Below are 21701 nucleotides of genomic sequence, written 5' to 3'. Positions count from 1 at the left end.
AGAAAACTGAGCCTTAATTTTTGGTGAAATACAATTCAATGTCGACCTGTAATAACCGTGCTACCTCCCTATCCCTTAGGCCCCAAGGGTTTAGTTTCCAACCAGTGGACCGCCGACTCCCAAGGTGCCCCAACCAGACCAACAAGGGTGAATGGCCCAACAGGCCTCTCGTCATGTATTCTGTCTGCTCAACCACTCCCAACTCTCCCACCAGGGCAAATACATAATCCAGTCTAGAGTAACCTTTGTGATGCCCTGAGAAGTAGGCATACATTCTGTCTGACGGATATTTGTGCCACTACAGATCAGACAAAACTACAGATTCCACAAATTGTGCCAATGCCGTGTCATGTGCGAGAACCATGGGAACCCCAGAATGGTCAAGATCAGTGGTTTTATGGGTCTTTTGTGATCCAAAATTACCCAATGAATGAATGAATATCAGCAATCTTGGCTAGTGTGGAACCCTGTAACCGAGGAGGTGCATAGATGCTCAGCAGAGTAATCTCTCTTCTCCCCCAATGTCCCTACACCCAGCAAACCTGGCATTAGGATCTATCCACTTTCTGGTAACCTGAAACGGGGGTTCTTTCTGACCAAAATGGCCATCTCCCATGACCTGGAGGTGTATCCCTCATTGGTCAGCATAGTTTATGCCCTCCACCCCAGGAATCACAGTGGGGTCCCCTGTAGATGTGGCTCCTGGAGGAGTACCACATCAGGCTGCAGTCTTTTAATATATTGTGCCACCAGGCCTCGCTCAATCTTGTTACCCAAACCATTGACATTCCAGGTTAAGACTGAAAGACTTGAGTTCTCTAGGGGCCTGGACTGTGAGATCATGTATAATGAATGTACTGTGTGCTCAGATGGTCTCTTCTAACTTCATAAGTGGACTATCATGGTAATGACTCTCTTCCGCAAGCAACAATGACAATGAAAAACTCAATACCCCCCAATAACGACCCCTCCCCACACCCACTGTCTCCCTCAGCACAAAACCACATTGCCAATGCAAACATATGTGCCAGGAGAGTGTGTGAGGTGTGTAGCCCACCACCTACCCCAATTCACAAGCCCCAACCAATAACACAACTCAAATGTATGTGGGGGAGAAGAAGAAAGGGTCCCTCCAAACTTCTCTGGATGCAGTTAGATGGGCCATTTCAGCTTCATGTTCCCCCCAAAGTCTGGACAGTGTCCCGCTCAGAGGATGTGGGTTTCTTGTGCTCCTGTTCCAGGTTTGCAATCGCCAATGTGATTGGGTGTGTTCTGTCAGTGTCTGATGAAAGCTCTCCCTCTGTAGGGTCCCGGGTTGCGCCCTCTAGGGGTCTGTCTTTTTGGATTCCAAGTGCAGCTCCTACTCAGTGAAGTGCAGTGAAACAGGCAGAGGAGTCACTTTGAAAACCTCTCGCAACTATCCAGCCTCGTCTCCTCCTGACCAACAGTTTGTCTTTGGGTCTTGCACCCTCCTCCTGGAGGGAGCGCAGGCCATGCCTCTCCCACTCTCATCTCGACAGCCGAAGGCTCTCATCCAACCAGGCCCAGGCCTTCTCTGGTGAATGGAAAAAGATTGACTTCCCCTGGTAGATGACCTTAGGCTTCTCTGCGAATAGCAACATATATTGGAGTTGTAGGGCCTGCAGCTTCATTTTAATTGAGTCAAAGGTATCGCGTTGTTTCCAAACTTCATGGGTGTAGTCCGGGAACACCAGGATTTTGGAGTTCTGTGGCATATATCAACTTGCCGTTGCACTTTTTGCAAGATCATGTCGGGGTCATGGAAACTCAGAAAACTCGCTATTATGGGCCCGGGGGGCCCCAGGAGGAGGCCTCACACCTAATGCTCTGTGGGCTCTTTCTATTATGAAACAGGAAGAAAACTGTTCAGGCGGGAGGGGAGCCCTCAGTCACTGATCTAAGAAGGCCTCCGTGTTGGTACCCTCACTCCTTCAGGGAAGTCCACAAAGCGCAGGTTATTTCATCATGCGTGGTTTTTGGCATCCTTCAGCCTCCAAACCACATCTTCGGTGGTAGTATGGACACCAGCCATGTCCTTTTGAAGTACCTGAACTGCATCCTCCACTTTGGAGGTCCTATTTTCGGCTGCCATGACCTGTTCAGACACTTTACATAAGTCCTGTCATAGGAGAGAGACCTCGGATCTCAGCTATCTATTCTCCCCTCCGACGCCTCCCAGAAGGACTGGATCACCAGGAGCAGTGCTCAATTATCTGGCATATCATGCATCTCTGACTGGTTCCATCAGTGGGGCCACCACTCTAGTATAACGGTCCATTTTTCCCTGTCCAGCAGGCTTGGGATCTTTGTCTTTAGCCATTGCTCAGGCACCAGCACCACCGCCCGGGAGCAGAGTCAGCACTCGGGGCCCACTTGGACAGAGGCAGCCAAGCTCAAGGTACACAGCCCGTCTCACACTGCAGCAGGGTCAACAGAATCCGGCAGTGGCACATCAACACCAGCCGACCGCACAGCTGGCAACCGTGTGGATGGGTGTCCCTCAGATGAATGCCACCACAATCCAGCCACAGTGTTATATTGGGATGGAGAAGGAAGGAGCACAAGGGGAATGGGGCCGATACCGATACACTGGTGGGATGTCCTCAGGCCAGGCCTCACGGGTGACCCCAGCTCTCCTCTACTAACCATCCACTGCAAAGTCACTCACTGACGCAGACAAGACACCAGGCAGTAACAGCAGTAAAATGGTGGCACATACCCTCCGCTGCCAAGGGCTAGGCCACCCCTTCCATTAGTCTCTCTCAATGGCCCACATCCAGGCACTGCATCAGCACTATCAGCCCTTTCCGCAGGTCCTACTCGGCAGTCATGGCAGTCACCTCCATCTCAGCCACGAGGATCCTGGAATCAGTCCAGGCCATAAGCTCCCCCTCAGAGCATGCGCTGCACTCTGGCCGCTCTCTACTGCCTCGAGCCCCAGGGAGGAGACAGAGGCCTCTTGCTGTCACTCAAATTATGCTGTGGCACCAAGATCCAGGCCGGCTCTCCCCTTCTGAGCCACGAGGCCTTGCCTTCTCCTAATACAGTAGCGACGCTGCTGCTCCACTCTATACCTAGCCATGGGCCTGCCTCCTGGGTGATGCAGGCACACCAGTTACCCAGTCTGAAGCCCGCCGGGATTTCCACTTCTGCCCCCAAGTCAGCGGTAGCATGGCTGCCCTGCTCCGTCCCTCACCATCGGGGCTGCCTCCGAATCATTGCAGGCAGTGGCGGCTGGTGAGTTTTGAAAGTGGTAGGGCGTAAAAGTTGGGGATGAGTGTTACATCACAAGCAAGCCAAGCGAGCAAACCCGACCGATACGGGGCAGGTCTCCTCAGTGAAAACTTTGAAAAAAAGAGAGGCATTTCAATACAACACTATTTTATGTGAAATTAGACCTGGGGTCGAGAATTTAAAATACTTCTTGCAACTCCTTCCTTAAACTGACCTAATTGTGTTCACAATGGTACCTTTTATAATTTGGTCTGGCACACATTTAAATCCAAGAGAAGCATCACAAAAGAGGCCTTCAATGTCATTAAGCACAGTTAGGGGTAACGTGATAAGGGAAATAAGAAGGGAATAGATTTGATCGGAAAAATGCGAAGCATCGGTTAGTTCCTCTCTACAACACAGTGATATTGGCCTTTTATTAAATGAAATAACATTTGCAATCGAACCACTGCGTACACCCCCAGAGTAAGGGGAACTGAAGGTGCTGTTACCATCTGTTGGGAGAGGAGTTGGCCTAACGGCTAGTGCGCTTGACCTCGGACCTGGGGAACTGGGTTCGAGTCTTGGTAATGACGCCAAACATCCTGTGATTCTGGGCAAATCACTTAATCTCCCCGTGCCCAACAAAAAAATGAATGTGTGTCCTCATGTAACGTAACTGGTGCTATGTAAAGTGCTCTGAAACCTGATTGGATTCGGGTCAAGTTTGCGCTATATAAAACTCTGCAAAAAAAAAAAATAATAATCTGTTTATCAGACTCTTGCAAATGATGCACTTCCGGCGCATCTGAGATGGTTATGGAAACGGGCCCCAGGGTGGAGGCTGCACACATGAAACACTCCAGTGCTTCTGAACATGTTCCAGACGTGAGGCTACTGTGGCAAATGGTCTAATCCAAGTTCATCCGAGCCTGTCATGGACTAGGGTGCAGGGGGGTAAATCGGATTCAGCCAACGGCCTCATGGGCCACTTTCACCAATCACCGCTCTTGAGAAATCTCTACGGTGGCACAGCGTGGTCAATGTGCCAGCTCGACTCACAGCGTTATCAGAGCCAGTGAGCCCAACCTAAACGAGTTTATCACTAATCTGGGGAGCGTGCTCTGTAAGAGATTTAGGACAGAAATAAGGAGTTCATATTTTGAAGAATTACATTCTAATAATGGCATTTTAGCACAAATGTAGCATCCTACTCTCCACCGCATATAACTCAAATGTGTGCATTTTAAAACATTGGAAGTCACACTGGCCTGAGACACACACATCACTCATGGCTTCTTCCACAGGAAGGCTCAAGCTTTCAAATAATGTTCACCCGAACATTTCCAATTTTCAGGCACTCCAATTAACCAGCCATGGCCCGCCGGTGCCGCAACTCACCCCCAGCATGCTTTGCCAAGTAGAAAGGTGAGGAACAGAGAAGTGCTGCAAAGTCAGTTCTACGGGCCGTCCTGTCACCTCAGCCCCAGCGTCACCTCCTCTCCACAGACCGTGATCTGCCTCAGGTTCCGGTAGCTGCCATGTTAGCCAAAAGACGGGGCCGCCACAATCCCCTAATGCACTGAAAACTGCCACAAGTGCACAAACAGGGCCAAACCAGAGTATTGCTCGCTGCGCGGAACTGCCCAGTGCGCCAGGAACGGAATATTTCCTATGGATGGTGAAGAGATGGTAGGATTAGTGCAGGATTATATTCCTGGACGCCGGAGCTCACTGTGAGTGTGGCTATCCGGGCATCTTGCTGGCCACACCCCTGACCGTATCTCGATATTGTTGGAGTCAATATTCAGCAGCGCAACCATTTAAACTTGAAATACTCTCAGGACTGCCTCAAAATATTTATTTCTTATGGCATTATACTATGACCTGAAGCCAGCATTGTGTGAGTTTACTCTAAAAAATGCATGTTGCACATGTTCTTAGCATGACAGATTCTCTTCAACCACTGTTCTGTGATAGGTTCAGTTTTTCATCTTCTCGATACTCACTGATCTTGTTGACCACTAGAATTTTATCTTTTTGTGATTGGAAGCAAAAACTACTACTACCTTGCTGTTATTTAGTTTGCAGAAAGTATTACAGAGAGTATCAAAGCAATTCCTGAAGACCCCTTTTGGAGTCCTATTGGGGTTTGATCCCTGATGACACTGTCATCTACACACAATAAGGTATTTGGATATTTGCTGGTCAATGGAGGGAATCTTCGTCCCTTTTGGAATATTAATGGAAGGTCATGAATATACAAAGAAAAAGAAGGGGTGCAAACATGCAAGCCTACCTTAGACCATTTTCCTTTTAAATTTTTCTAAGGCCACTCATCAGAGGCCATAAGTACTTGATACCATGTGTCGGTATGTACTTCAATTATTATCCTCAATATCCCTTTGTGTATGTTACCAGCAGAGTGTTTATGCCAAAATGTTGGTCTATCAACCAGAATGAAAGATGTGGAATAGTCCATGAAAGCAGCATAAATGTACTCTCCTTTTTGCTTTACATGATTATCAAGTATTGAGCATAATGTTGTTAAGTTATCCAGGCATGAGTGATGAGATTGAAAACCTGCCTTCACCAATGGTAAGATATTGTTTTAACTCAGTTGTGCAAATATTGCAATATTGTTGACAAAACAAATGTCACAATCTGTACCGGCGTTTGGTGACCAATGTGATCATAATTGTTTATCATTTACAAAAAGTTATCTTTCCCTGAAATTCCAAACATTCCACAATTTTTCACTAAATTTATAAGTACATTTAAAACATGCATGATGTGAGGAATCTGCCATCCGGTCATCAAGGGGCATCCAAGAAGGTCCTTTGGTGTCCTGCCTTTAGACCTGATCATGTTAGAACACTCTCCTGTAAATTGCACAACTTACTCCACAACACACTCCAGTCATGGCTTCCACACCTCCACCCTGTTGTATTATGGTACATGGGGGACATTCTGTCGCCAAACATTTCCTTGATCATGTCCTGGTTTTGGAGCTCGATTCAACATCAGTGTTTACTGCTCCTTTAAATATACTGACCCATTCATAATTATTTTCTTGTCCTTTCTCTCGCTTAACTTTGATATGAACTGCACTCTTGATTTCCCTGTTTTCCTTCTTGTACCTTCTGTCTTTCCTAGTCTTTCCCTCTCCATAAACCAGTTCAGCCTTCCCTTCATTGATTGCTCCCTGATTCCCTACACCGGGTATGTTACTCATATCTGCCTCACTCCCAGAATCTGTGTTCCCCCTTGAGCTTCCTGCTGGTATTACAGTGTAAAAACAACAGTTGATGGACAGAATGCAGAACAATGTCATACATTCACCCCAGTACAGAGATCTGGGACTAAATCCATCGTTTTTTTGCTCACCATGCCATTCCAGTTTGAACCCAGCCATATGCAAATCAGTCTTGACCCTGTGCCTCATGGGAACAGTCCAGCCCGAACTGCCAAGCCAGGTCCTCCCTGGACTGGAACCAAGCATCCTAGGACCGGTTTCGGGGTTTCACCCCTCTTCAGCCAGGATAGCTTGAGTCCAGTGGCATGGAGAGCACGGGACTCAAGTCTGAGCATACCCGTCCCACTCGGGGTGACAAATGCAAAAACATCAGTTGATGGACAGAATGCAGAACAATGTCATACATTCACCCCAGTACAGAGATCTGGGCCTAAATCCATCATTTTTTTGCTCACCATGCCATTCCAGTTTGAACCCAGCCATATGCAAATCAGTCTTGACCCTGTGCCTCATGGGAACAGTCCAGCCCGAACTGCCAAGCCAGGTCCTTCCTGGACTGGAACCAAGCATCCTAGGACCGGTTTCGGGGTTTCGCCCCTCTTCAGCCAGGATAGCTTGATTCCAGTAGCATGGAGAGCACGGGGCTCACGTCTGACCATACCCATCCCACTCGGGGTGACAAATGCAAAAACAACAGTTGATGGACAGAATGCAGAACAATGTCATACATTCACCCCAGTACAGAGATCTGGGCCTAAATCCATCGTTTTTTTGCTTACCATGCCATTCCAGTTTGATTCCTGCCATATGCAAACCAGTCTTGACCCTGTGCCTCATGAGAACAGTCCAGCCCGAACTGCCAAGCCAGGTCCTCCCTGGACTGGAACCAAGCATCCTAGAACCGGTTTCGGGATTTCACCCCTCTTCAGCCAGGACAGCTTGATTCCAGTGGCATGGAGAGCACGGGACTCACGTCTGAGCATACCCGTCCCACTCGGGGTGACATATGCAAATAACAACAGTTGATGGACAGAATGCAGAACAATTTCATACATTCACCCCAGTACAGAGATCTGGGCCTAAAGCCATTGTTTTTTTGCTCACCATGCCATTCCAGTTTGAACCAGCCATATGCAAATCAGTCTTGACCCTGTGCCTCATGGGAACAGTCCAGCCCGAACGGTTTTACAGTGTAAGCTTAGTGTGCAGGAGCTCACAACAGTCTTTACTGCTGAGGCTCCGCGTGAACCATTGCTGCTATGCTGCTCTGCTTCTGGGCTTGCTCCTTAATTCTATGTGCTTTGTCTTTCCTAATAACTAGTTCTCCATTTCCTGGTTTGCTCCATTGGCTTATCTGCTTCTGTTTCTTGCTGATACAACCTGTCAATACTTTTTGTGTGCCTTGTTTCTAGTTCTGCCTGCACGCTCCCTGTGCTGGTTGGTGTGCAGATTGTTAGTCTTTGATTATTTTGTCCAGAGTTACCTTGTCTTTGCCCCAGCAGAGATCAAGCTCTCCCTGTTATTCAAGTACGGATCTCTGGTGGATCCCTGATACATGATCATTAAATTCAGTATAACTATCATCATTCTTTTTACCTAGCAAAATAGAGCATATGAGACGAATACATAGTTATCATAGAATAAATTATTACGACTTTTACATTTGAATCCCCATCTATACCGCATTTAAAATTTCAGTTTTTAAGTCAGCTTTCTGACGTTGTTGGGGAATGTCCCATATTGCCTCTTGCTCTTCATTGAGAATTTCCATAGCAGCATTATGAGAGATTTTTGCATTACAATCTCATACAACGAGGAGATCTGAAGTTACCTTACTGTCAGAGAGAGATTGTATCTGTTGCATAGTTGATGATAAATATTTATCATATCATGACCTAGTGCTTTATACACGTTAAAGGGCAAACATGTGTTTCCCATAGGGATTGGCAGCAAAAGCCACACCCTTAGCATACAGTGACCTGAGGTGTGTAGAATCTAATAGCTCTATTGGAAGTCTGTACTCATTAATGTGCCCAACCTTCGAACGGCCTATTTACATTGTGAGCCATCAGTTACATAATAGCAATCCACCTTTTTAAACAATTCGTTTGCCAAGTCCATTGAAAACAAATAGCTTCCAGAACTAATTCTATATACTGTCTCCTTTCGTCACCAGCTGACAGGCCAGCAGCATTCCAACACCATAGCTTTGTTTCTTTGCTAAAGAGACATCTGATTGGTCCGGCTCACTGACTTGGCGCCCAAGGGTTTTGGCATCCATTTCCAAGTAAGCCCTCCTTTCCTACAATCAACTTTTCTCTTTGTTGATCTCTGGTATCTTTTATCTCTCTATAACCTTTTCCAGTTCTACCCATTAATTAATATGTATTGTCTGCTATGGTTTTTGTGAGGGTACATTCCAGCAATGGTCTTGGTGTGTATATGAAACGAGGGGGACGAACGTCAACAATTTCCATCTTCATCAAATAATCAATGTTGTCAATTACCAGCCTTATAGGAGCCACAAATCGAATCCTAGAAATCGCCAAATTCTACTTGGTTTCACAAATTTGAGATCCGAGGAAGTTAAAATGTCTATAGTGTGAAAAATGTCTAACAGTCAAATTCTATTCAATGCATATACTAATGCAATGCTTATTGGGTATTGTTTTAATTGAACCAATATATAAATTCAACATTGAGTGTATCTGAAAATCTATATGGGTCTTTGTAACTATTGTCACTAATGCAGGCTTGCACATGCAGAGTTTCTCTTTTATGTACAAATTAAGGAGCTAATGGGCTGAGAGGACATGATGTGTTGGATTGTAAGTGTTTAATTAGATTTGCACCTGAAGTGGCTGGTGACACACTTATCCTTTTGGACTTTTGTAGGAGAGTAGGATCTGCACTTATGTTGCCCCCACTTTTTTTCTGATGTTTACACTGGTTTCTGGCTATAGTCTGGCTGGGTCCCTGCTAATCAGGGCCCCAGCCTCTCTGTTCTCTCTAAACAAGTTGGAGTGCATAATAGATGCACTAGTGATTGGATACTGTGGTACCTTATGAGCCCCTAGTATATGGTACCTTAGGTACCAAGGGCATAGGTACTTCACAGGCCTACCAGGGGCTGAAGCATGTATTATGCCACCCCTGGGAAGCAGACTAAGTCTGACACCACAGGCCTGCTACTGCAGCCTGGGTGAGGTAGTGTTAGCACTCCTCAATGAGGTATAGGTTCCCTATATCTCACCTTACACACACATATAAACCTATCAGTCACCCCTAAGGCAGTCCCTATCAATCCTGAGGGCAGGGTGCTTGGTTTCCATGTGAGGGGGTGCCTCTGCCTGAGCAGGGCCCCTCTGCAGCTCTCAGAGTCTATTCTCTGTAGCTGTTTGTGGATGTGGTTAAACCATATACTCTTAAGTGCATTATAACCTAGCGGTAAATGCTAACTTTGTGATGGCTGCATCAAAACATGTCGTGTTTGGTGTCAAACGCTTTGCAATCACATGATCCCACCCTTCTAGAGGGGTAGACATGTTCCCACTGTGGAAACACGGTAGAATCCTGAAGAGCCCTGGCATCAGAAAATGGATGCCACCAGCACAGACACTGGGCTGCCCTCCTGCTGCTGACTGAAACTCGCAGTGGAGGAGGCCCAACAATAGGCATCCTGTCACAGGGAGGTGTATCCACCTTCCAGACAGGATTTAGTGTATTGGGGCTGGGTAGGTGCACTCCTAGAGTGCTTTGAAGTCCTGCACTAGGGGAGCAGTAGGCTCCTCTGTGCATATGCCAGCTCAAACCGGTTCAGGGGATACCAGCCCCTGCTCTGGCGCGAAATTGGACAAAGGGAAGTGGGTGTAGCCACCCACTCCCCTGACCCTCCCAGAGGAGTGGTCATAGAGCTAGTCCCTCCCTTCCTTTCAGTATAAGTTAGGGAACCCTTGCCATTGCAAACTAGATATCCCTGGATGACGCTCTGAAGAACAATCCTGGACCTTCGACGTTCCACTACCTTTGGAAGACTGAAGAATCTCCCTTGGAGTCAAGGAGTGACTCCCCTGCTTGGCAGGCACCAAAACTTTGCATCAACGGTCGCAAACTTTCCCGCTCCCACCGGAGTCCGAAGTCCCTGCAACCCTGGAAGTGGATTTCCTGACTTCTCAACGGCCATTGTGAGTCCCCAGCGAGGCTGAGGTGAGTGGACCCCACGAGTGACGAGGAACAGTAATACCCGGGTACTGTGCACTATTGTCAAGTGCAACCCCTTCCCGACGTTCTACAAACTTGTGCTTTGGACCACGTGTGGCCCAAGCCGCCAGCAGGATTTCCTCCGAAGATCAGAGGCCTACCTTGTCCCGTGTGACCGTGGGCTCCTGGTGAGTGATCCCTTGCCGGCTGGCTTGTGGGTCCCCAGAAGACTTTTCTACAGAACCAAAGGGCTCCAGGCCTGCTCTGACTTACCTTCACTGGGTGAGTCCCTCAGACCTTGCTGGTCTGCACCGCTGACTTTCTTCACTTTCCACGAGACTTGCTGTTGCCAAGGCTTGTTAGCTCCAATCCGGTTGCCGACACCTCAGTAAGCTGCAGACTTCATGGGACCCTCCGAATCCAGCTCCTGGTTGTTGTCGACGCCTCTTGGACCTCGTGGCTGCAGAGTCAAGACACCCGTGATCAGCTGAAATCATCCGACATCTGTGGGCATCCAGCTTCCTGGCCCCGGGTCACTGGCAAGTGACTTTGAACACTGTCTCCTCTGCTTTCAGATCTTTTTTCTTCAGCCTTGGATTCCACCGGACACTTCTCCCGTCTTCACAAGCAGCAAGTCTTCTTTGGCTCCCACTGAAAACGACGCCGCGGCCCGACACCAAAAGACACCTATGCACCCAGCTTCCCTGGGTGAGGTAACTCCTACACTACGGTGCTCCTGTGTGTGTTGGCCCTAGAACTACTTACCCTGTAAGTGACTTGCTTGTAGACTCTCCTGAAGTATCCTAAAACTTTAAAATTCCAACCACGACTTGCTCTATTGAAGTCTATTGGGATCCGCGGCTGTGTTCTCACACTGCATGCATCTCCCGTGGGTCCTTTACTTAACTGCCTTGGGTGGATTAGTGAAGCCCCAGCGCTTCTGAAGACCTTAGGCTTTCTCCCTTCTCAAGTTGTTCTTCTTATACCTCTTTTTTAGTATATGGTCTAGTACGCCACTAGGGCCCCAGCCATATAAGTGCTTAATTTGTTTGGAAACGTTGATTTGTGCATATGTCCTTGACTTCTAATCTCATAAAGAGATTAGTAGAGTGTGTCTAGTAATAAATACATATATATTTTTTATATATACCTGTGCAGTGTCCTTTCATTTAGTGATTCAAGAGATAATAAGGTAAAACAAGCTGCTTTACCTTCCTTCAAGACTTAGCCTGAAGGCTGCTCTCCACAGCTACCACTAGGATAGCTTTCTTTAAAAGGTTGTCTTAAACCTATCTACCATAAGAGTCAAATTGTACTGGTGCAAGGTGGCCACTTTAACTAGTGACCAGCATATACCAGGCCAACTTCTCACATTGGTGGGCAGCGTGTGGAGCTTGCCATTGTTTTACCAGAAAATCTCTATTTGAATTACTAACTGAAAACCGCTAAAGGTACTCAAGGTACATATAAAGTCAAGCTTAGTATCAATAAGTTATACTGAACTTAGAGCTGTGCGTGAAGGGATAGCACACCCTTCCTGCAGCTCAAGCTAGGATCAGTAGGCCACAAACTAGTGTAGATAGTACAACACTGCACAATACTAGAATGTCCTTAAGGGTTGGAACCAGTGGGTCCACCCAGCCTCAGTATAAGGACATGACTTTCTTTGACTTGAAAGCCATGTGTGCTGCAAGGCACCTGAGGATAGGACAGAGTCCCTCCACACTACACCTGATAGATCTGCTGACAGCAGATGATCTTAGATTAGCTCTAGGAGCTAAGGAGTCTGAATCAGGGAGTGGGTCAGCTATAGTCTCTGGGTCAGATGATGAAAATCAAGATGACCTGGACTCTGTGGTTGAAGGGCCAGACCTGCAAGGGTTTGAAAAGGACAGAGGAATTCTCCCTAAGAGAGCTGACAGAGTGGAAGAGAGGCCTAGGTCCCCTTCAAGGGAATCTGACCACTCCTATCACTCTGGCAGAGAATCTGTCCAGCAGAGGAACTCATACTTTAATGGAAGAGAGACCTCCTCTGACAGGGTGTACACACTGCTGCAGTATGAGGAAGCCAGATTAGCCCTCAAGGCCAAGCAGTTGGCATTAGACAAAGAAGCCTTTGAGCTCCAGAGAGCTTCTAGAAGAGAGGGGTTAGAACCCCCTGGTGGCAGCAACAGTGTCCCTAGAGATAGAGAATATATTCCAGACCATAGGAACCTGTCCAAGGTTGTTCCTCCCTACCAGAGTGGGGATGATATCCACAAAGGGATAACTGCTATGGAAAGGGCCTGTAGAGTACAACAGGTCCCCCAAAAGCAGTAGGCAGCAATCTTGTGGCTCTCCTTTTCAGATAAAGGCAGAGACAAGCTCCTCACTGTTAGAGAAGAGGATGCTGATGACTATGAAATTCTGAAGAGTGCATTAATAGATGGCTTTGGCTTAACCACTGAACAGTACAGGTTGAAGTTCAGAGACACCCAGAAAGCACAAACCCAGGACTGGACTGACTTTCTGAATTGTGCAACCAAGGCTCTGGAAGGTTGGCTGGTTGGTAGTAGAGTTACTGATTTTAAGGGATTGTATAATCTTATGATGAGAGAACAGATCCTTAATAATTGCCAAAACCAGTTGTTGCATCAGTACCTGGTGGGCTCTGATCTGACCTCTCCCCAGGAATTGGGAAAGAAGGCAGACAAACGGGTCAGAACAAGGGTGAGGCAGAAAACCCAGAACCAAGGGGGTGACACTAAGAAGCAAGATCCTAAAGGCTCTGAGAAAGGTGGGAATAAGTGAAAAGACCAGAAGTCTTCACAAGGGCCCCAAAAATCTGCATCTGGTGGGGATTCACAGTCTAACAAAGGGAAAGGCCAAAAGAAGCCCTGGTGCAAATTCTGTAAACAAAAAGGGCACTGGACTTCTGACTGTAACAAGTCCAAAGACCAAACCACCACCACTCCTGCCCCTAAGGCAACTGTTTCCCCTAGTACAGCTACTGGTGGTGTTGGTAATCAGAATAAGGGTGTAGTAGGGTTAACCCTGGGTTCTGAAGTGGACTCTGGCCTAGTCAGAGTACCCACTCAGGCATTACTGATTTGCGATGGAGACATTGATATGTCCTTCCTAGTGAGCCCCAGTAATTTGGGCAAATACAAACAGCAGCCTGTAATAAATGGCAAACAGTCTTTGGCCTTCAGGAACACAGGTGCTAGTGTCACCATGGTGGCAGAGGATCTTGTGGACCCTGGGCAGATCATCCTGGGTGAAATGTACCAGGTTACCAATGCAAGCAATGTCAGGACCAACCATAGTCTGGCAGTTGTGAATTTCTCCTGGGGAGGGGTAACTGGCCTCAAGAAGGTAGTAGTCAGTGCAGACCTCCCTGTCGAATGTCTATTGGGCAATGATCTAGATACTTCAGCCTGGTCTGAAGTAGAGTTATGGACTCATGCTGAGATGTTGGGCATACCTGCAGAGGTATTTGCTGTGACCAGGTCACAGGCCAAAATGCATAAAGCTGAACCAGCTCTGGATCCTGAAACTATGGACCAGATGCTACCCAAGAGGAGGAGCAGTAGGGTTAAGGCAGTGCCTTCCCCTCTGTCTCAGATCACAGATTCCCCTCCTGAGGGAGGTGAAGCAGATCCTGAAGATGGAACTGCCCCAGAGGGACTTGCGCCTGATCAGTTTGAGTTCTTGGGGGCAGGGGGACCTTCTAGGGAAGATCTGAATAAGGAGCAACAGTGCTGCCCCTCTCTTGAACCCCTCAGACAGCAGGCTGCTGGGAGTGCTAGTGGGTCCCATAAAGGTTATTGGGATGAGGGACTCCTATATTCTGAGGCTAGAGATCCAATCCCTGGAGCCACCAGGAGGTTGGTAATACCTCAGAAGTTTAGGGGGTTCCTCTTGACCCTAGCACATGACATCCCTTTAGCAGGACACTTGGGCCAAAACAAGACCTGGGACAGGCTTGTTCCACATTTTCATTGGCCACATATGTCAGAGGACACCAAGGAGTTTTGTCGCTCCTGTGTCACTTGCCAAGCCAGTGGCAAGTCAGGTGGCACACCAAAGGCCCCCCTGATACCACTACCTGTGGTGGGGGTACACTTTGAAAGGGTAGGGATTGACATTGTTGGTCCCCTTGACCTGCCAACAGCATCTGGGCACAGGTTTATCCTGGTGGTAGTGGATCATGCCACCAGGTACCCAGAAGCAATTCCCCTGAGGACCACCACAGCCCCTGTCGTGGCAAGAGCCCTCATTGGAGTTTTCTCCAGAGTGGGTTTCCCAAAGGAGGTTATATCTGACAGAGGCACCAACTTCATGTCAGGATATCTTAAAGCAATGTGGAAGGAGTGTGGTGTAACTTATCAATTCCCTACACCCTATCACCCACAATGCAATGGGTTGGTTGAACGTTTCAACAAAACCCTAAAGGGAATGATTAAAGTCCTCCCGGAAAAGCTTAGGCGAAAATGAGACCTTTTACTTCCCTGCCTTCTGTTTGCATACAGAGAGGTTCCACAGAAGGGGGTTGGTTACAGCCCATTTGAACTTCTGTTTGGGCATCCTGTAAGAGGTCCATTATGTTTGGTGAAGGAGGGCTGAAAGTTACCTCTCAAACTTCCCAAACAGGATGTGATGGACTATGTACTTGGTCTCCACTCCAGGATGGCCGAATACATGAAGAAGGCAACTAAAAACCTGGAGGCCAGCCAAGAACTACAAAACACTTGGCATGACCAAAAGGCTGTGCTGACTGTGTAACAGCCAGGACAGAAAATGTGAGTGTTGGAGCCTGTGGCCCCAGCAGCTCTCCAAGACAAGTGGAGTGGCCCCCATACAATTGTTGAGCAAAAAGTCACCTACCTGGTGAATCTTGGAACTCCCCGGAGCCCCCTTAGGGTGCTCCATGTCAACAGATTGAAACCATATGTTGACAGGGCTGACATGGGCTTGCTCATGGCAACTGATGAGGAACAGGAGGAGGAGAGTGACCCTCTCCCTGACCTGCTCTCACAGAACCCTGATGATGTGTCAGTAAATGGTGTTGCTTTGGCAAGCAGCCTCACTGATCATCAGCAAACTGAGTGCAGACATGTTTTGCAACAGTTTAGACATATGTTTAGCCTGAACCCTAGTCAGACTTCCTGGTGCACCCATGAGGTGGACACTGGAGACAGTCTGCCTGTCAAGAGTAAAATCTACAGGCAACCTGACCATGTCAGGGACTGTATTAGGACTGAAGTCCAGAAAATGTTGGAACTAGGTGTGATTGAGCCTTCAGATAGCCCTTGGGCTAGTCCAGTAGTCCTAGTACCCAAACCTCATGCCCAGGCTGGTAAGAAAGAAATGAGGTTTTGTGTAGACTACAGAGGCCTCAATGCAGTCACCAGGACTGATGCCTATCCAATTCCCAGGGCAGATGAACTGATTGATACTTTGGCCTCAGCCAAGTATCTGAGTACATTTGACCTAACAGCTGGCTACTGGCAGATCAGGTTAGCTGAGGATGCCAAAGCCAAAACAGCATTTTCACCCCTGGTGGGCACTACCACTTTGTGGTGATGCCCTTTGGTTTGAAGAATGCACCTGCCACTTTTCAGAGGTTGGTGAACAAAGTTCTGACAGGGATGGAAACTTATTGCTCAGCTTATCTTGATGATATTGCTGTCTTTAGTTCCTCCTGGCAGGATCACCTGGTCCACCTCAGAAATGTTTTGGAGGCTCTGCAAAAAGCAGGCCTCACTATCAAGGCCACCAAGTGCCAGATAGGGCAGAGTCAGGTTGTGTACCTGGGCCACCTTGAAGGTGGAGGCCAGGTTCAGCCTTTACAGAGCAAAATCCAAACCATCATGGAATGGGTTGCTCCAACCACCCAGCCACAGGTGAGAGCCTTTTTAGGCCTGACTGGGTACTATAAGGTTTGTTAAGGGATATGGATCTATAGTGGCCCCCTTAAATTATCTTACCTCAAAGAAAATGCCAAAAAAGGTTCAGTGGCCAGCTAGCTGTCAGAAGGCATTTGAAGACCTAAAGCAGGCCATGTGCACTGCCCCTGTCTTACAGAGTCCAGACTACACCAAAAAAGTTCATTGTCCAAACAGATGCTTCTGAGCTGGGTGTGGGAGCTGTACTGTCTCAACTGAATGATGAAGGTCAAGACCAGCCAGTAGCTTTTATTAGCAGAAGGCTGACCCTTAGAGATAAACGTTGGTCAGCTATAGAGAGGGACGCCTTTGCTGTGCTGTAGGCCCTGAAGAAGCTGAGGCCATACTTGTTTGGCACTCACTTCATAGTTCAGACTGATTACAAGCCCCTCCTATGGCTCAAACAGATTAAAGGTGAAAACCCAAAACTTTTAAGGTGGTCCATTTCCCTACAGGGGATGGACTATACAGTGGAACATAGACCTGGGACCCAACATGCCAATGCAGATGGACTCTCAAGGTATTTCCACTTAGAACACGAAGACTCAACTGGTCAAGGTTAGTGTCCCCGCGTTTGGGTGGGGGGGTTGTGTAGGAGAGTAGGATCTGCACTTATGTTGCCCCCACTTTTTTTCTAATGTTTACACTGGTTTCTGGCTATAGTCTGTCTGGGTCCCTGCTAATCAGGGCCCCAGCCTCTCTGTTCTCTCTAAACAACTTGGAGTGCATAATAGATGCACTAGTGATTGGATACTGTGGTACCTTATGAGCCCCTAGTATATGGTACCTTAGGTACCAAGGGCATAGGTACTTCACAGGCCTACCAGGGGCTGAAGCATGTATTATGCCACCCCTGGGAAGCAGACTAAATCTGACACCACAGGCCTGCTACTGCAGCCTGGGTGAGGTAGTGTTAGCACTCCTCACTGGGGTATAGGTTCCCTATATCTCACCTTACACACACACATATAAACCTATCAGTCACCCATAAGGCAGGCCCTATCAATTCTGAGGGCAGGGTGCTTGGTTTCCATGTGAGGGGGTGCCTCTGCCTGAGCAGGGCCCCTCTGCAGCTCTCAGAGTCTATTCTCTGTAGCTGTTTGTGGATGCGGTTAAACCATATACTCTTAAGTGCATTATAACCTAGCGGTAAATGCTAACTTTGGGATGGCTGCATCAAAACATGTCGTGTTTGGTGTCAAACGCTTTGGAATCATACCCACACACCAGTAACTGGTGTGGGAGTATGATCCCACCCTTCTAGAGGGGTAGACATGTACCTACTGTGGAAACACTGTAGAATCCTGAAGAGCCCTGGCATCACAAAATGGATGCCACCAACACAGACACTGGGCTGCCCTCCTGCTGCTGACTGAAACTCGCAATGGAGGAGGCCCAACAATAGGCATCCTGTCACAGGGAGGTGTAACCACCTTCCAGACAGGATTTAGTGTATTGGGGCTGGGTAGGTGCACTCCTAGAGTACTTTGAAGTCCTGCACCTTCGAAGTTCCACTACCTTTGTAAGACTGAAGAATCTCCCTTGGAGTGAAGGAGTGACTCCCCTGCTTGGCAGGCATCAAAACTTTGCATCAACGGTTGCAAACCTTCCCGCTCCCGCCGGAGTTCGAAGTCCCTGCAACCCCGGAAGTAGATTTTCTGACTTCTCGACGGCCATTGTGAGTCTCCAGTGAAGCTGAGGTGAGTGGACCCCACGAGTGACGAGGAACAGCAATACCTGGGTACCGTGCACTATTGTCGAGTGCAACCCCTTCACGACATTCTATGAACTTGTACTTTGGACCGCGTGTGGCCCAAGCCTCCAGCAGAATTTCCTCCGAAGATCAGAGGCCTACCTCGTCCCGAGTGACCGTGGGCTCCTTGTGAGTGAATCCTCCCGAGGTGTCTTTGCGATCCCTTGCCGGCTGGCTTGTGGGTCCCCAGAAGACTTTTCTACAGAACCAAAGGGCTCCCCTGGTTGCTCCATGCCTGCCCTGACTTACCCTCGCTGGGTGAGTCCCTCAGACCTTGCTGGTCTGCACTGCTGACTTTCCTCACTTTCCACGAGACTTTTTGTTGCCAAGGCTTGTTGGCTCCAATCCAGTTGCCGACACCTCAGTAAGCTGAAGACTTTGTGGGACACTCCGAATCCAGCTCCTGGTCATCGTCGACACCTCCTGAACCTCGTGGCTGAAGAGTCAAGACACCTGTGATCACCTGAAATCACCCGACATCTGTGGGCATCCAGCTTCCTGGCCCCGGGTCACTGGCAAGTGACTTTGAACACTCTGCTTTCAGATCTTCTTTCTTCAGAATCCAGCCTTGGATTCCATCGGACACTTCTCCCGTCTTCACAAGCAGCAAGTCTTCTTTGGCTCCCATTGAAAACGACGCCGCGACCTGACACCAAAAGATATCTATGCACCCGGCTTCCCTGGGTGAGGTAACACCTGCACTATGGTGCTCCTGTGTGTGTTGGCCCTAGAACTACTTACCCTGTAAGTGACTTGCTTGTAGACTCTCCCGAAGTATCCTAAAACTTTAAAATTCCAACCGCGACTTGCTCCATTGAAGTCTATTGGGATCCGTGGCTGTGTTCTCACACTGCATGCGTCTCCCGTGGGTCCTTTACTTACCTGCCTTGGGTGGATTAGTGAGGCCCCAGCGCTTCTGAAGACCTTAGGCCTTCTCCCTTCTCAAGTCGTTCTTCTTATACCTCTTTTTTAGTATATGGTCTGGTACGCCCCTAGGGCCCCAGCCATATAAGTGCTTAATTTGTTGTGAAACGTTGATTTGTGCATATGTCCCTGACTTCTAATCTCATAAAGAGATTAGTAGAGTGTGTCTAGTAATACATACATATATATGTTATATATATATACCTGTGTGGTGTCCTTTCATTTAGTGATTCAAGAGATTATAAGGTAAAAAAAGGCGGCTTTACATTCCTTCAAGACTTAGCCTGAAGGCTGCTCTCCACAGCTACCACTAGGATAGCTTTCTTTAAAAGGTTGTCTTAAACCTATCTACCATATGAGTCGAATTGTACTGGTGCAAGGTGGCCACTTTAACTAGTGACCAGCATATACCAGGCCAACTTCTCACAACTTTGTTGATAACATTGTCTTAAGTGTTTATATAAGTTTACTAGACAAGTGATCCACCCCAACTGTTGTCTTCTGCAGCAGAATTGAACTCACAATATGATGCAAGGCATGCAAAATGTCTGAGGTCTGTGATTCATCACTTGATACTTCAGAAGTCAAAGAAATATGAAAAATGGAAAGATATGAGAATTTATTAACTGCCCCATCCTGTTTAAGACGGGTACTGTTAGAAATGGGGGTCTCTAGTTGGCAATGGCTGGCCACTGCCCAAGTAGGGACCCTTCTTCCTAAGTCAGAGTAAGCGGGCTACACCCTTTGATAACCCCTGCTCAACCCTGTGGTAACGTAGTACGAGCAGCTAGGCTTATCTCAGAGGCAGTGTGTGAAGCATTTATGACCATACACAGTAACACAGTGAGGAACACTACAAAGGGACACCACACAAGTAAGTATAAAAAATACGTATCTTTATATATAGAATGAACACAAGACCAATAACAGTAAAAATCCACAATACTAGAAAAATAGGGTTACTCTTGACAGGCTGCAAAAATAGTTCAAAGTATGCCAAGAGGAGTTCAGTTCAAGAGAGTGGTCTCTGCGACCCTTTTACTCACAAAATACCTGGATTCTGTAGCAAAGCAACCAAAATGTCGCTAAGGAGCTGTAGCGATGATTTTCCTGAATCCTTGCCGCAAGGGAGGATGATGCGTTGATCTGTGTGCAGGACAAAGCGACAAACTTCTCCACGCTAAACAGGCGATGCGTTGAAATCCTTGCCGCAAGGGAGGATGATGCGCCGAGCCTGTTGCGTGTCCGATCTTGTTGCGATGAAAAGAAATGGTGCTCCGTGAGGGAGCGACGATCCTGATGCGATGCGATGAAAATGGCGGACGCTCGGCGTCCGCGCTGCGATGTCGTGAGGCGATGAACTCGATGCGATGATTTCTGGTTAGCGAGCACTTGGGGGCCCGCAAACATGCAAGGTGATGATCTTGAGGTTAGCGAGCCTTTGGCAGCCCGCAACCGTGCGATGCCATAATCTTGAGGTTAGCAAGCATTTGGCAGCCCGCAAACGTGTGAAGCGATGATCTCCGGTAGCGAGTACTCAGCGGCAGCAGCGCGATGATTTCTTATACGCGCTTCAGCTGGGGCGGCTTGCAAACGGGCGTTAGCGACGATTTTCAGCACTATTTTCTCTGGAGTAGTACTAGAGGCCCTGAAACTCACAGGAGCCTCACCTGCAGATAGAAATCCTCACTTGGAGGAAACAGGAGGCTGGTGGTGGAGTCTGATGTGCCTGAGACTCCAGCAGGAGGCTAGCTCTCTTCTAGCCCTTGGGTGATTGCTGTAGCAAGTTGAAATAAAAGTTCTCTTCAAAGTCCTTTTCCTCTTCTTCCAAGACCAGTAGTAACCACTGCAGGCCAATCCTAGAAACAGCACACAAGCACAAGGACAATCACCTCCTGCAGATTCCTTCAGTTACACGGACAGAGGTTTTTCTTGTTATTCAGGAGCAATACAAATTGTAGGGGTTTCAGCTAAGGGTGGGCGTAGTTCGCGAAGTAGCACTTCGCGAAGCTACGCAAAGTGAAGTTCGCACTACGCGAGCTACGCGTAGCACTTCGCGAACTGCGAAGTAACATGTTCGCACTGTGCAAGATGTTGTTTTCAATGATTGCGCAGTGCGGACAAGCAACCGGCACTGTGCAATCATTGAAAATGGCATCTTGCACAGTGCGAGCTGTAGTTTTCTGCTGCTCGAGTAGATTTTTACTCGAGCTGCAGCTTTCTCAACGCGAACTGGTAGTTTCTCATCGCGAGCGGTCGCGAGCATACGCGACCCCTCGCAATGAGAAACCTGACCTTCTCGCGTTGGGAATCTCGCCGGGAGGTTTATTTTCCATGCTCGCGATCGCGAACAAGGAAAAAGTCTCGCCAGGATGTCATTTTGCTTGCTCGCGGTCGCCAACTTGAC

The 21701-nt window shown here is 48.0% G+C and overlaps 1 protein-coding gene across 1 annotated transcript in view; it reads right to left on the bottom strand.

Moving 5' to 3' along the window:
- Nucleotides 1–21701, bottom strand: part of LOC146812104 (ubiquitin carboxyl-terminal hydrolase CYLD-like) — a 181685-nt gene that overhangs the window by 104378 nt on the left and 55606 nt on the right. The window lies entirely within an intron of this gene.

This window comes from Triturus cristatus, chromosome 7 (assembly GCF_964204655.1).
Source record: "Triturus cristatus chromosome 7, aTriCri1.1, whole genome shotgun sequence".
NCBI classification, from domain to species: domain Eukaryota; kingdom Metazoa; phylum Chordata; class Amphibia; order Caudata; family Salamandridae; genus Triturus; species Triturus cristatus.
This window is presented reverse-complemented; position numbering and strand designations above follow the sequence as displayed.